Genomic DNA, 14,694 nt, shown 5'->3' with positions numbered 1-14,694 from the left:
TCAAGATTTGTTATCTTTTAAGTCTTGGATTTCCTGGTCGTGTCTAGTGTATCCCAGCAACGACACAGTACTAACTTGACGATTCATTGTTGCCGATTTGGTCTCTTGCTCCATTGACTGAACTGGATTAATTGTGGTCATGTCCTGATCTTCGTCGACTTTTTCCGGTGAACGTTTATCCTCTGGTGGCGGTGGTTTGTACACTATTATTGAAATACCTAAAAGTAGGGTACATATGGCAAACGCAATGAAACCGAGAACGAAAAATTTCATCCCAAACATATAATTGTCATAAATCCAACAACTTCCGGTGTCGTCACATACTTCTTGCCATATAAGGCATGAGCTGTCAACGACGACACCGACGATCAATGGCCCTGGTATAGTACCTGTAGATAAAAATAATACAGAATTGCTTTGACTTTGAATATGGTAAAACTGATTAAGTTACATGTAGATTTTGAACTGTATGGTTCATCGATAATAATAATATGTGCATAATTATATCATGACTGAATCGAGATCACACGACTGTGAACAATGTTATTAGCGATCTCATGTGTATGGTCGACTGATCAAACAGGGAAACCCAGTACAAGTACTAATACGAATTATTATTGCCAAAAATGTTAAAGGGCGGTGATCGTCGCGCAGCGCGTGTTCGAATGTTATGTAAATAAACAATAAATTTTACACGCGTTGTAAACGTCGCTATGAGTCCCATACCGAACAGGCGCGACGACTGCCGCCTTTTAATATATACATAGCATTTTGCATGAAAACTCCCAGTGAGGAGCATGCGCGTTCATTGCAGCATACGAATCGAACACTTGACGTCATCATCCACGCGCCCGTCGTTGCCACTCGCCAGGCAAAGAACCACAACTAAACGAGGCCGTTATAATGAGGTTATAAACGGCTCGTTTGGATAGTGGATATAAGACAAGACTTCTCACGATAAAATTAGCATATTTGGGGCAGATAATGGCCTCTCTTACGCTCGGTTTTCATCTCCCGCCAAATATGATGATTTTCTTCAAAAGGTCTCATATCCGCTACAAAATACCCTTCGCTTGGCGTTTATAATCTCTAATTATCATATATTTGCACAATAAAATAGATAATAGCTGATCTTACAAGAACAGAGAATGCAAAAAACAAAGAAACTCTAGTATTATATAGGTGAGGGCGCCATTACAAATTAACAAGGTAAATCAGCGTGATATAATGCGTAAAAACAAAAATAGTCACGTTTCTGAACAATAAATACAAAAGCACATTTTTTAGTTACAAGTATAAAATAAAAATACCACGCGCCTGTTTTCGAATTGAAAAGAAATTGATCGGAAACTTATTTTTTTATTATGGGCCTTCTTCATAATGAGAGCGGGAAGTATGTGAAACCATATTTAGCAATTGAAAGATGAATAAGTGAATGTTTTGTCCAATGAAATCATCTGTTTATTCGTGAATAGTATAAACTACTCTTACTCACGTTTTACTATACCGAAATAATATTTTTTGGGGAATAATCTATCAAATGGTGAGAGTGAAACTAGTGAATTCTGTCGTCGCAATAAATTGCACAGCAAACAAAAAAATGTTGAGTGTACGTAAAAAACATTGTAAGCGTAACGTGAATAAAACTGAGTTCGCCATCATCAATTCTTGTAAATTGAAAATATGTTTGGCATAAATAAAAACGAGAGGTCATAAGTTCAGTTTAATAATAAATAATGTAGCCTACCAAATACCCTGTATATGATGGAACTAATTCCCAACGCATGCGCTCGCTGAGCATCTGATACACATCTGAAAAAAAAAAAAAAAAAAAAAATTACCTGAATAATAAGAGACAGAATAAACATATTTTGTATACAGGCACATAATATGGCTAAATTATTCATGTAGCAAGAAATGGTTCAGGTGTTTTTTATCGAAAGATGATGTTTACAGCAAGGTTATAACGTTTCCGAAGTAAATTGTACCGTGTGCAAAATCAATTTTATCGTGCTCAAAGTTATTTGTATCGTCTGCAAAATTAATTGTATCGGATGCAAAATTAGTTGAATCGTGTGCAAAATTATTTGTATCGTCTGTAAAATTGATTATACTGCGTGTAAAGCTCGTTGTATCGTGTGTAAAGCTAGTTGTATCGTGTGCAAAGTTAGTTGTGTGGCGTGCAAAATTAATTGTATCGCGTACAAAGTTAGTTGTATCGTGTGTAAAGTTAGTTGTACCGTGCGCAAAGTTAGTTGTATCGCGTGAAAAGTTAGTTGTATCGCGTGCAAAGTTAATTGTATCGCGTGCAAAGTTAGTTGTATCGTGTGCAAAGTTAGTTGTGTCGTGTGCAAAGTTAGTTGTATCGTGTGAAAAGTTAATTGTACCGTGTGCAAAAACTAATTTTATCGAAAACGTATTTGTATCGTGTGCAAAGTTAGTTGTATCGTGTGCACAGTTAATTGTGTGGCGTGCAAAATTAATTGTATCGCGGGCAAAGTTAGTTGTATCGTGTGCAAAGTTAGTTGTATCGTGTGCAAAGTTAGTTGTACCACGTGACAAGTTAGTTGTATCGCAGGCAAAGTTAATTGTATCGCGTGCAAAGTTAGTTGTATCGTGTGCAAAATTAATTGTATCGCGTGCAAAGTTAGTTGTACCGTGTGCACAATTAATTTTATCGCGTGCAAAGTTAGTTGTATCGTGTGCAAAGTTTGTTTTATCGCGTGCAAAGCTTGTTGTATTGCGTGCAAAGTTGATTGTATCGTGTGCACAGTTAGTTGTATCATGTGCAAAGTTAGTTGTATGTGTGCAAAGTTAATTGTATCGTGTGCAAAGTTAGTTGTATAGTGTGTAAAGTTAATTGTATCGTGTGCAAAGTTAATTGTATCGTGTGCAAAGTTAATTGTATCGTTTGCAAAGCTAGTTGTATCGTGTGCAAAGTTTATTGTATCGTGTTCAAAGTTAATTGTATCGTTTGCAAAGCTAGTTATATCGACTGAAAAATAAGTCGTGTACAAAGTAACTTGCATAGTGTACAAACGTAAGTTGCGTCATCTGCAAGGTTAGCTGTACTTGTATCTTGAACTCGTCAATAATTGACTGCGAATCAGCCTCATCCACGTCACGTACCTGAGAGTAAGCACTGTGTTTGGCGTCAATAGCAAGAATCCAAGGAACATAATTAGAAAGAAAAACACGCAAAATACAGGAAGTTGCCAGCAATCCGTTGGACAAGGGTCACTTCGTGCGTCCTCTGTTGCTGGGTCTGTGTCGATGCAACTACAGTTAGAGTATATCTGAAACGAATCGTAAGTCTTATTCAATTTTGGTATTTTTCTAATAATTGTATATCAAGTATAAATAATATTTGATTTGAATGAGATTTATTTAATTAAGATGTAAACCTACTCACAATTAAAACACAAAACGTTTATCCACGCTGCAATAAATTGAACTTAATAGTCTATTTTTGAGAAAATGGTGCAATTTTGTTGACTGTGTGTTTTATAAAATTGTTCAAAACATAGGAAATTTTGAAAAAAATATTAGCCCACATTCTGAATCATGCAATTTTTCAAAACACTAATGAAAACTTTTTCATGTTGCCATGAACATAGGATTTATGACCAACTCTTTTATAATTTATGAGTAGGCATCTACCTTAAGTTTGAATGTCTCTTGATAAGACACCGGAATCATATTCTTAGATATCTTTGCATCAGAGAATGGACTGTAAATCAGTCTCTATAACAACAAATATTCAGACTTACTTTTTCTTCAGCGTCTGTTTCCAGGCACCCAGCATAGCACGCGTCAAAATAAACAAGTCCATTACTGCCACACACAGGTGAGTAAGTCTCCGTTCCAGCACAGTTACAGTGATCATTACACGGGTGGGTTAAGTTAACTGGTTCAGGGGTGTTCGTACTGGAGACAATAACAACAATCGCGAGGCATCAAGAAATTGCAAAAAATACTGTAAATGTAGGTTTTTTTGTATATAAATACACTTCGGTTGGCGCTATACTATTGTTGAAACATGGGATATATATAACTGCGAAAACCATAGCAAGTTCATATTCATGCATTGGAGCGATGGGTTTGGACTCGAACCATTACTCGCGGCACGAATTTGTTTGACCAATAAATTGGGTACCCTGCCTACTCAATCATTCTGACATCCACCAAATGAAATGCCAGTTTTGTCGATCTAATATTTGCCCAATAATTCAACAATTATGATATGCTCTTAGCATATTTACAGTACAGTTGATGGGAAAAAAGCATTAGTAACACTATTGAATCGATCTTACTGACTTGATTTGTGAGCCCAGGAAATGTGGCTTAGAAGACTTGCAATAAACCTTACTCGGAAATGGCCGTCGATATCTTGTTGAGTGCAAAAAAGTCACGAGTTTTTGTCCCTCAAAGAGTGTATTTTCCTCCAGTTAACGGGGCTACTGTTAGGTTATAAATACCATGGTTACACAGATTAGCAAAACAGTCGACGCGATGAAGGGGCGATGATGTGGGCGAGGGTGGAACACTTAAAAGGCAAGAACAACGGTCATTTGCGTCCAAGGTCTATAGCATTTTTCAAACGGACTGTTAGTATATGAAAAACGTAATAGCATAGCTTGAAAGCAACAATGTCGTCGCATTGAAATGAAAACTTGCAAGTGCAAAGATGGATACTTAATACTTACTTGCTTGTATTATATGATGCAATTACTCCAGCAACTTGTTGCTGTGGACAACGCAGGAGGAACAATGGAGTCGACAGCATCGTGAATAACGATATCCAAAAACAGAATTGCAAAACCTGCTTTACTTTCATGTTAAAATGTTTTATAATCCATCCTCCAGCCAACGTTCCACCAGTGGCCGCCGGGATTGAAGTAGCCGCTGAAAAACAAATATGAACAAAGGCTAAATACGGTTTGCTTTTCGTGTAATATGCAGTTGAACAAGATGGCGGCATTGTGTGCCTTGTACGGCGGCACAAAATTGAGTAATTTGTGACGCTCTTTACTATTAGAAACTACTAAGCATATAAAGGTATTAAATTCTAGCCGCACTTCAATTGTGTGATTCAATCTAGCCAGTGATTTGACTCTTGATTCTGGACATGTCCCACATTAATTCCCATTTGTAATCTGCACAAACTAGCAGAATATAGCATTTGTATTACAATTCCCGTAGTTTTAAAACATATGTATGCAATGACCAAAATCACGTGTCTATGTAATATGTAAATCAGGTGACGTAGATTGAAGATGATTACCATGCATATAATGTTCGAAGAATAAAATTTCTGACAAGCAGTATACCCAAGAAAATACATTGAGTTCTTCAGAGCAAGATATTCATTTATTTTTACAATTTTGTGTACAAGGCGCTGCAATAGTTTCCTTGTTTTCTTCGTGTTTGTGTTGTGTTTTGACAGCGAGAAATTGGTCGTACTGTTCGCGTATGAGACATTTGAACGTAATACAGTAGTACTATTATTAAATGTTTGAATTAAATATGGAGTTCTCTCACCTAGCATGATCGCCGCTGCCGAGGCTGTCAAGCCAAACTGATTTTCAAAGAATTTCGTGACAAACGGTGTAAAGCCACCGACAACAAACATCAGTGCTGCTTTAACGAAACAGGTTAGAATAAAGGTTGGGTTCCTGAGTAAAATCTTTGTCGCCGGCCACATGTCTTTCCAGCTTTTTCCGAACCCCTCTACGGCAGTTTTCTCTGCAGCCTTCTCGTCATAATGGGCTTGGGATATACGTTTATGTTGTATATCTTTTGCTCCTGGAAGTGAATGAATTCAATTAAACACAAATCACCATAAATATGGATTTCGTGCCACAATTCGAACGCACTGAGTGGCGCAATATTCCAAAATGGCGTGTGAACGAAACAAACACCTGATATGCGTTTTAGAGAAGTTGTGTTTTGCAGCCCAGCCAGTCTTGGAACGATAACATAAACACATAGTCAACAACTGTAAAATGTACATGCACGTGGAAATTATTAAATAATGATTTTCTGTATACATATTCATACCGCTACGTCCCCCAGTATTATACAGATATATGTTACCTGGTAGAACAGGTGGAAATGCCGCCATCGGTACCGCTACGATCCACGATAAAACCCATCCAAGGAGAAATCCAATCCACCACGCCCCAACCCACGATGGGTCGTCAGGCGTTATAGTTACTCTGCGAACATTAAAACATAACTTGTTATGCGCATGGTCGCATGAATGCTTTTTATTCATATTCGAGTGGGTGGGCGGTTGTGTGTGTATGTGAGCTGGTATAAAAATAACAAAACAAACACGTAACCCGAGATGAGATAAGAGACATTCAAAGCAACATAGAAGAAGTTTTAAAGCGGGAGGGTCGTCACCTGTGCACGCGCGGGAATTGAGCTCCAAGCAATGATACCAATGCATGCTAAAAACGCAAAGGCTCATGGGTAGACGCTTGTTTGTAAACGATGACACGCTATTGCCACCTGACGCATGCGCAGGTGACGACTCCCCCGCTTTTAAAAACGAATGAAAGACGGCTGGATACATAGTCGTATAATTAATCTGAATATTCAGATATAAGTTCAGCTTTCAGAAAATTTTTAAAAAAAATATCTACTAATATTGGCATTTTGTAGTTCTGGTCCTAGTGAATTCTAATGCTTAATTGATGCAAACTTTATGTTGTGCTGGGTTATAGAAAGTTTTGTTTTTGGTATAGAGAGGCTGCCACTTCTATTTATTTTAGTGGGATAATTATGAGAAGGAGTGTTGACGTAGGTGTCAGGACAGCGTGCGAAACGATTTTTATTTAAATCGAAAATATATAGACAAGAGTGGAATTTACATAGTTTGAGAATGTCCAGTAATAAGTAATAAGTCGCACAAGTCTTTTCTGGAGTCGTAGAATCGGTTCAAGAAGGGTAGGATAAGCGTTATACCATATTTCAACACAGTACGTTAAATGTGGAAGAATCATGATATTATATAACAGAATAAGAATATACTTTGGGACATAATGTCGAATTTGTGAGATTATACCAATTTTAGAGCTAAGTATGTTAGTGACTTTGTTAATATGAGATTTCCAGTTCAAAGACGAATTTATATTGACACCCAAGTAATATACTGATGTTACGCCTCTAACGGTACATTATCAATTTCTAGGGATCCATTAATATGAACTTGTTTTGTGGAGTTTTAACTACCATATAATTTGTTTTGTTGGCATTAATTGTTAGTTTATTAGCTTTACACCAGTCAACGACTTTTTTTAAATTCTGTATTAATAGTATTAAGATTAATTTGGTTAGATTTATGTGAGTTGAATAGGTTAGTGTCATCTGCAAATAAACGAAAATCAAAGGCATTGGTACTGGAGTTAATATCATTAATATAGAGAAGAAATAATAGAGGGCCGAGTAATGAACCCTGGGGAATTCCACATTTAACTTGGTTTGGGAGTGATACGGTACCATTGACATCCACTGTCTGGAGACGATTTTCTAAATAACTGTGAAACCATTTAAGTGGCAGGCTCCGAATCCCATATTGCTCTAATTTTTGTAATAAAATGTGGTGGTCAATTGTATCGAATGCTTTCTTTAAATCTATAAATATACGAAATGTGATGTAACCTGTGTCCATTTTGTCTGTGATGTCAGTAATTAGATCTACAAGTGCAAGTTTGGTATTGTAACGTTTGCGAAAACCATATTGAGTCGGCAAAAGAATATTAAATTTATCAAGGAACGCTAAAAGTTGGGATTTAACAACAGATTCAATAATTTTGCTTAGAATTGGCAATAAGGCAATGGGTCCGTAGTTGCTTATTTCTAAAGGTGAACCTTTTTTTATATATGGGGGTAATTTTAGCGATTTTTAGTAGATCTGGGAAAATACCTGTAGTAATGGATAGGTTGATGATATGGGCTAGGGGACTAGCAATGTGTTGGGCAGCATGGATTATTGTTTTTGGGTGAATATGATCTGGGCCCATAGCTTTGTTGGGATCTTAACGTCCGATCTCATTAATGACGTCATTTTGACTAACTGGACGCAGGAAGAAAGAAGCTGTGTAATGATTATCAGAAAGGTAGTTTGTAAAATGTTCAGGAGAATTGATTTGAGCAGCTAGGGCTGGTCCAACAGTAGTGAAGAAATCATTGAAATTCTGTGCAATATCGATATCCTTTGACAAAACTTCCCCCGTATTGGATTTAATAACCTGTCTTGGAGACATAGAAATATTATTGTTTAAAATGCTATTTATAATTTTCCAGGTTTTATTAGTATTTCCAGTCGAATTTGGCTGAATAATAGTTTTTATTTAGCTTTTTTGAGCAGTTTTGTCAGAAGGTTTCGGTATGTATATCTTGTACTTGTTACCAACTTGAATATTGTTGGGAAACCTTTTCATTTTAGAAAATAATTTGTGTTTTGTTTTAGTTGAAATAAGAAGACCTTTCGAGAGCCAGGGTTTACAAAACGATTTGCTATTAACATTACATTTTTTAATTGGGGCGTGCCTTGGTGCAATAACACTGAAAGCATCACAGAAAATCGTGAGTGCCCGATTCGGTTCATCACAATTATAATTTGGCTGCCAACATTTATTGTTCAAATCGGAAACAAATTTGTCACGGTTATAATTTGAGAAGTCACATTTGAAAAATATCTTGCCTTGATTGAATTGATGATGTAAATTTTCGTATACAGAAAAAATGAGAAAGTGGTCACTTATATCTGAGAGTATTGTGCCACATTTAACAAAGTGGTCAGTACTTACTCATCTGCATACATAACATCCGTCCATATGCTGAGAAATATAGCACCTAACAGGAAACCAGTAGTGGGGCCAAAAATGGAGAACGCACTCAATATACCTGCGAATAAACGCGGTGAAAAATATCTTGGTGGTAATCCTCTGAAACAAACACTATTGTTTTGTATTGTTTTGTATTGACTGATGATGTTATTACAATTAGCATAACGTTTATCATGATTTAATTGGCAATCCACACTAGTGTTAGGATGTGAGCTTTTGTGTTGCATTTTAAGACACGCGTGTTCTATAATATAATATAAGACAAGATTATGCAACTACATTTAGGTCAAGAATGTAAGGACATTACATTGTTGTAATTCATACAGGTTTTCGTAGAGTGAATTTCAAATTACACCACCTATTCATTAAGTCATAGGCCACGCTATTAACCAATCAACTAAGGCGTTGCAAGGGGGTGATTTCCTGTATTTATGAGAAACGAGCCATGATGTTACTGGCCATGATTTCTTGATGCAAAATTTAGTTTGTTGTTGGGAGGGTGGAGTTATTTTAATCAGTGAAGTCGTAAATCAGTCATGGTCCTGGCTTCTGAGTGATCAGAGTCAACAAATGCTGAAAATTAAACCATGATTTGTTGATGACGAATTATGTTTATTTTGCCAAGCACTTACTTGCTTGCGCCACAGAGCATCGGGAAGCTGTTCCGTTTCAAGAATAAAATAGCATTTACCGGCGTTCTACCGTTCGCGACAGACGTCGGCAAACAGCGATTTGTATTTACAGAAATGACGTTTTCCGAGGATCGACTGTTTTTGCCGTTGGTGGCGTTCTCAGCCGATGCTTAGTGTTGCATACCCTTATCTAATAAATCATGCGTAATATCGTGTTATTATTATGAGACCTCGTATTCTTATTATCAGATATCCTATCATTATAAAAATGTCTCGCGTTATTATAAGATAGACAGACATACCGGTATACCACGACGATTTCCTATGGCTCACATTTTCGTCACAGTAGGCGTACCCGACAGTGTAGATCGGCGAAGCTCCGATTCCGTGAAGAATTTGGGCGAATACAAACACAATGAAGTAATACGACAACGAATGCCAACCGTCATCACAATCTGTGGAGATAGACGAATTAGCTTGGGGGTAACACAGGGTTGCCTTGTCTTCATATGCCGTGTCGTATTCGTAGAGTCCCGTGGTGAAATGTGGCACTGCCCACAACAGAGAGCCGCATCCCATGATGACCGCTCCTATTCCCAACATCCGGGCTTTATTTCGAGTTGCTCCGAAGTAAGACACAAACGTAATAAGCAGTACTACAGTGAGGTCGTACGTACTCACTAGTAACCCCGTCGCGACGCTAGGAAGTCCGAATCGCGTCTCTATCGTGGAGAGATTGATGTAAACGAATCCATTCACTGTCAGACCCTGGACGAACATAAGTGCGCTGATTGCTGACGCCAACCATGGCGCCTTATTGAATCGCTGTAACCAAGACGGGCGTATGTTCAACCATCCACACGTCAGCGAATCCTCCACGGTGTCATCACGATCCTTGCTCACCACACCATTTACCCCGTTTTCCTCATCCTTTGTGGTAGTATTTGTCTTCGCTTCACCGGTCTCGAAATCTATCGAGGTTGCACCGGAACGTTCAGTTTCCATGGCAATGAGTCACTAACTCTGGACCTATGATAGACTGCAGAGGAATAAAATAAAAATGTAATCTAATGAATCAATAAACCACCGCCGAAGGTTGGTATACCACTAGATTTTGCACAATGCACGACATGGGCTAGCGCTAGTGAGTCTGTGTGTAATAGTCTTTCAACTATATCAACTTTTTTTGAAATGTTTGTCTTAAATTTGAGATATGGAAATAAATGTAAAGCATTCAAAATAATGTTCAAATGCAATAAAGCACCTAAAACGTTCTACTCGCAACCACAGGAAAATAAAAATGGGAATTCGAGTAGTTTCTTGTTAGCGACAACGTTGGAAAATGTAAATTGTCTCAATTTTCTTAATTTCAATTCAATGAAATACAAACGCCGATTTAGTGCTGTACACCCGATTGCACTTTAGGGTCGACAGCACTTTTGAATTTACGGTCGAGCCATTGCAGACGATAGTTATTTTGTTTTTGCCGTCGTTTGAGTAATTCTGAAAGAAAATGTGTCTGCTTTTCATTCGACCCCAAATACCCAAGGGTCACAATTTTCTTTGTTGCGTTCGATGCTCGTAACGCAAATACATGTATTTTGCCGGTACTAGTCGACAAGGGCTTTACCTCCTACTTTGTGATATTCACGTTCGAAGCCCACATCTAAATATGAAAAACCACGGCCTGCGTAATTTGAAACATGACCTCGATCAATCGGTAAGACAAATTCGGACAATTGAAATGCTGGTGTAATATAATTTAAAATTTATTCATAAAACATTATATTTTACTGTCTATTTAATTATGGGTGAACGTGTCCAAATTTTCGAGACTAGAAAATTACGAACGACCGGCACCTTTTTTTAATGCATGTAAATTACCTCAAAACAACGAGGTACATGACGCACTTCTGGTACAGATTTAGATTCAAAGAAGAGGTGTTTTAGTTGTTTTCCCCCAAAACTACGTCAAATCTACTACAAAAAGGCGCACGTGCGTGTAATGAATTCCGTTTACAACGACGAGTATAGTCATAAGTCATCGTAAATACATATAGTCCCCTATCAGAGTTAAGTGTTTGATTTTATTAGATATAATATACTATGACGTCACTTTGATACACATGTGAGATACTGATACAAAAATAAATAAATAGGTAACTTGTAAAGACCGCTGAGGGCGTAATCAAAATATTAGGAGCGTGGACCGAACTACCATTTTGATCACCAACAAGGTATATAAACAATTCACATGCACCTGTAACTCACTGTGTATCGTCGTTTTATTGAAGTCTAAGTATGCATACACTTTATAAGTTCTTTGTAATTTTAACCCATCATAAATCGTACTATTATCAACTTATACCACGAAAAACGCGATATAGTTTACAATCCTTATAAAAACAATGTAAAATATTATAAGATGAAAGATTTACAATAGTGATTTATAACGGTTAACATAATGGGCAGGCAAATGAGCAAATGGTTAACATTTAAAAATCATACTTAAAAGCAGACATATTTAGACAGACACACAGATAAACAAGCTTGCATACAGACTTTTCACAAAATAAAGCGGCATAATCCGATATCAATCAATCAAAAGATCACTGATATTATCACCAACCCTGACCTAAATTGCTATAAGAATGACAAACATGTAGCGTGAGTGGGTAGATTTAAACCACTATGGTTGTATTCATATGCAGATTTTAACCACCACGTATGTATTCATTTGCAGATTTAAACGGCTGCGGTTGTATTCATATGCAGATTTTAACCGCCACGTATGTATTCATTTGCAGATTTTAACCTCCACGTCTGTATCATATGCAAATCTGCAATAGTTGTATTCATATGCAAATTGTCAACAGCCCGTTGTCTGTACATCATTATATTAGCCCAAATAATTATAAACCGTTATTGTAAATCTGCATTGTAAATCAGCAGACCTTCCACGCTAGTTGAACCCAATCAAGTGCGTTTCTAAAGCTCGGAATACATGTAATTCATTGTAGCACTTTATATGAGCTAAATGTTCCGATTCTAACATGTTCTCTCAAATAAAATCTCCTATGTGAAAGGACTTGTATACATATGTGTTCTAATTTTTTTTTTTAGAAGAAGTGACACCAAACAGTAAACACTGGCAAAGTTACTGTGTTGGATTGTATACACAATATTAATGGGTGTGTTTGAACTTCGATGTAACACAATAAGCGATGAGTCACACGCACTCTTCATTGAGCTATCTGGTACACGGCGTCGGTCATTGGAATTTGAGCTGCGTCATGTTTGGGTTAGCTGTAAATATTAATAAGTTGTCATTATAGCGCTTGTATATTAGGCCCAAAGCTATAATTTAAGAGTGCACATTTTAGACTAACAATTATACTATAAATTCCGAAAGGTATGGTCCACATCCCCTTACGAATTTCGTGCAGAGTTGTTGATCTTACTAAATGTCTTCAAAAGTATAAAAATATCTTCGAAAAATTGTATATACAAATAGATGTTTTGTGGCCGCGGGGTTAAAGATAACATGGTTCAGTCTGCGGCTTGGACATTTTTTTCATGCGGATTTTATATCTCTGGAGTGTCCTCGTACTTGGCTTCATGTTTAAGACACGACAGGTTTAGATATGGTGCGACGTATGGATTTGACAAGAAGATTTATTACTGAAAAAGTTTACTAACGGCGAGGTTCAAACCCACGATATTAATCACAGTGGGTAGAGTCAGAATCTTTCAAGTCAACTGTTTTCGTCACGGTATAATTTTGTAATCGCAACTTGTTATCTTAATTGTGTATACAGTCATAAACACACTTCAATTCGTGTCATTACGTATACTTAAAGCGATATTTTGATTACATGAATTTGAAAATACTGAATTTTCTCCCATACGTGGACACAAAAGTACATCAAATTCTTGTTTTTCTACCAAACGGATGCCCCGGTAGTCGTCGCGCAGCGCGTGATATCGAACAGGACGCTGCGTGACGACTGCCGCCTTTTAAATATGTCTCAATAATCCAGCGTGTATTCACTCACTACACGAACTTGTTTACAAGCTGTTTACGCATTTTGGTCTGATATGTACACAAGCGGTTTGACCTCGTTGTCATATCGTCTTTGGTCGTCAAGTAATTAGATACGTTAGCGTCGCTCATTGGCAGATGAGGCTTATGTTTAAATTCTAATCAATAGTGAAATCCAACGCTACTAACCATATCATCTCCACGCATGGAGTCAAAATAACCTTGTTTATCTCCCGGTCCTACCTGATTGTCTAGTAGATAATTGTGGCGCATACTATCTGCCTTGCGAGCACGTACAGCGTATATCCCCCCACCAGTTTTAAAGGAACTCGTTCACAACGTTCAGCGCCACGCAGCAAAATACGAAACGGGAAACGAAATTCTCAATTAATCCCTAGTAAATTTACCTGGACGTAGTGCGTCTGGATCCGGGCATCAAAGTTGGCTTGTACACATGGAGAATGGTGTGATGTCTGCTATCACGAATTACTGATATACCGAAGTCATGTGATCATATAAGTTGTTGAATTTAATAGACAAGCTAGTTAAAATTTGATATCTTTTACTATATATGTCAATACCGATCATAAATGATTCTCTTGTCATGTGCAGTGGGACAACATAATAAAGATATAGGGGGTTATTCCACCGGTCTTATACGGAGGGGAATTTTAGCGAACAACCGGCCTCATAATTAGGGGGGGGGGGTAAAAGTAAATAAAAATGACAAACACACACACAGGGAAAAATAAATAAGAACAATGGAGAATAAAATAATTTTTGAGACAAAAAATATCGCATGTCCAGTTCACTAAATAAAAAACAAACAATCTCCTTGACCACGTGTTTAAGAATGGGAGATCTGAGCAGTGATAACATAATTATAAATTTAGTTTTAGTCTTGTGTTTACGTACTCAGCGTTCAATTGCTTGAACATATTTGCAGCATGGCATTATTTGCCCATAAATAAAACAGTTAGAAACAGGTATATTTGGCAGTCCGGAGAATATGTTCTCACATTGACATTCATTACATCCTTAATTTCACTACACAAATACTGAATAAAAAACAATGGAGCATGACAAAAATAGTAATTTTAGGTAATTGTCACAATCACTAAATAAATTAGTTGTTATACATTCAGGCAGTAATATATCAACT

The 14,694-nt window shown here is 37.2% G+C and overlaps 1 pseudogene; it reads right to left on the bottom strand.

Moving 5' to 3' along the window:
- On the bottom strand, positions 1–10,495 carry LOC102807978 (solute carrier organic anion transporter family member 4C1-like; annotated as a pseudogene).
- Positions 10,496–14,694: the final 4,199 nt, after the last annotated feature.

Source organism: Saccoglossus kowalevskii, chromosome 14, assembly GCF_978046115.1.
Source record: "Saccoglossus kowalevskii chromosome 14, keSacKowa6.1, whole genome shotgun sequence".
Classification (NCBI taxonomy): Eukaryota; Metazoa; Hemichordata; class Enteropneusta; family Harrimaniidae; genus Saccoglossus; species Saccoglossus kowalevskii.
This window is presented reverse-complemented; position numbering and strand designations above follow the sequence as displayed.